General features: G+C 37.1%; 1 non-coding gene across 1 annotated transcript; it reads left to right on the top strand.

The window, feature by feature from the left end:
* The first annotated feature begins 1,679 nt into the window (after window positions 1-1,679).
* On the top strand, window positions 1,680-1,751 carry TRNAG-UCC. Its single transcript has one exon. It is a non-coding gene; the product is annotated as a tRNA-Gly (tRNA).
* Window positions 1,752-2,339: the final 588 nt, after the last annotated feature.

Genomic DNA, 2,339 nt, shown 5'->3' with positions numbered 1-2,339 from the left:
GAAAAAGTCATCAGGGATCTGGGGACCCAAGTTGACAGTAGCCTTTCGTTTGACACTCATGTTGCTAAAGTAGTTAGGAAAACCTTCTATATCGCCCACCTGATCATGAAGGGATTCACATCTAGATCAAGGGAGGTCATCGTCCCCCTGTACTCATCACTCATTAGACCTATGATTGAGTACAATGCCCCGTTCGGAATGTATCTGACCAGACACCTGCTGCAGCTTGAAAGGCCCCAAAAGTTCCTCACCAAAAGGATAAAGGGTCTCAAAAATATGTCTTATGCTGCCCGACTGAAAGAACTCCAGCTCTATTCAGTCTCATACCGCTTGCTCAGAGGTGACCTGTGCCTGACATATAAGGCCATGTCAAACCCAGATTTGATGAATATGCTTCACCTCAAAAAATCTAGATCCCTCAGAACCACAAGGGCGGGAGACTTAAACCTTGACACGGTTATAAATAGAACGTGCTGGAGGGACAGATTCATCACCCAGAGACTGCTGTGGAACAAAATCCCGGTACATGTGAGGCAGAGCACCTCGCTGGCCTTGTTCAAGAGGAATCTTGACCAATGAATGGGAGATCGCAGATATACCCCAGGGATTACTTCAGTGTCACTGCTTGACAGAGGCACAGAAAAATGATAGGCATAGTTTTTATTCAAACTAAAGGGGTGGCAAAAGCCACATAACTATGGGCTAGGCTTATAAATGCCCTTGGGCAGATAGCCTAGTATGAACCTATGAACCTATGAACCTATGAACCTATTTATATTTTTATACTATTGACATTTACTGAAAGAATTCTTAAGTTATTGGTTTCTCTATTCCTTAATTTAGCGGGACTCATCTTCTTATGCAGTTATTCTTCATCAGTTAACTTTATCTCTTTAAAAATTGTATTTTTTATTTCCTTTTTCTATCTTTTACTCTCTTACCAATAGAATTTTGTTTACGTTTTACTACTTTCCAACTTATGTCTTCTTCACCACAGAACTCTGAATCTATTTCTATTTCATCTTCTTCCTCTTTTTTGTTACTATATTTTTCCTTTTCTTAAATTATTTTTCTTTTCTTTTATTATATCAATTTGTTTTTTATCCTGTACCTTACTTTCACTATCTGTTTTGCTTCACAATCCATCCATATGTGTCCAGTTTTTACAGCTATAACATTCAAGTTCACATATTTTCACATCATGTTCAGTTTTACCACATATGTAATATTTCTTTTTTATCACAATTAATCACTAAATGTCCTTCTCTACCTCAAAATAAACATGTTCTTTGTTGCCACAATATTTTACCCCACCCTTATTACCTTCACCATTTCTAATACTTGGTATATATATGATTTTTTTTTTTATTTTCCATTTTCAAAACAACATTGCAAGGCCATGTCCCTATATAAACCCCTATTATCAAACTATTTAGAAATGTCCATCACTTTTTTTCAAAAACTCTTTACATTTTTAAGTCTCTTTTTCAACTTATGTTCTGAACTGTATGTGTATTTTCTTTTTTTTTTTTTTTTGTTTCTTGAAAAAATGCTTTAACTGTGTATTCATTTCATGGGTTATTATTCTTTTTTTTATTCACGCATAAAATCTTTTCATATTTTGTTCAGTCTCAAAAATAATGTCACAGAATAGCTCTTTATTTATCAAAATATTGAAAGCATTGGTGGTATAGTGGTGAACATAGCTGCCTTCCAAGCAGTTGACCTGGGTTCGATCCCCAGCCAGTGCAAGAAGTCTGTACATTTATTGGACGGTGCAGTGGCAGCATTGTTGCCTCATAGCAAGAGGTTCTCTGGTTTGATTCTCATCGGGGGTGCCTTCTGTGTGGAGTCTGCATGTCCTCCCTGCATTTATGTGGGTTTCCACGGGGTACTCCTATTTCCTCCCATGTTACAAAGACATGCGTCTGTAGCGTTGTTCCCTGGGCCTCCATTGAAAATTGGCTTGTTCCAAGTCGGACTTCACCAGTTGACAAATGTTTAATAAATAACAAATGTTAAATAAATAAATAAAATAACATAGAGGCTCTTAGCTTGTGTGTTTTAATACCCAATGGAAGAATAATGATGTCCTATACCTCATATCTGTCCATTTCCATATTGTTTTTACTTTGGATCCTTACAATATACCTTTTTTTGATTTCTTCTTTCTTCTTCTTCTGCTCTCCACTCTGAATGGCAACTATCTCTGTTTATGTTTTCCTTTCTCACTTCTACAATAGAGCTGGTGTTCACCTCTGCTTCACCAGACATTATCTTCATCTCGCACATCATCCTACCAGCCATCACTAAGCCAGGAACAGGATGTGCACATGTAT

This window comes from Protopterus annectens, chromosome 1.part2, assembly GCF_019279795.1.
Source record: "Protopterus annectens isolate FY-2018-M chromosome 1.part2, PAN1.0, whole genome shotgun sequence".
Classification (NCBI taxonomy): domain Eukaryota; kingdom Metazoa; phylum Chordata; order Ceratodontiformes; family Protopteridae; genus Protopterus; species Protopterus annectens.
This window is presented reverse-complemented; position numbering and strand designations above follow the sequence as displayed.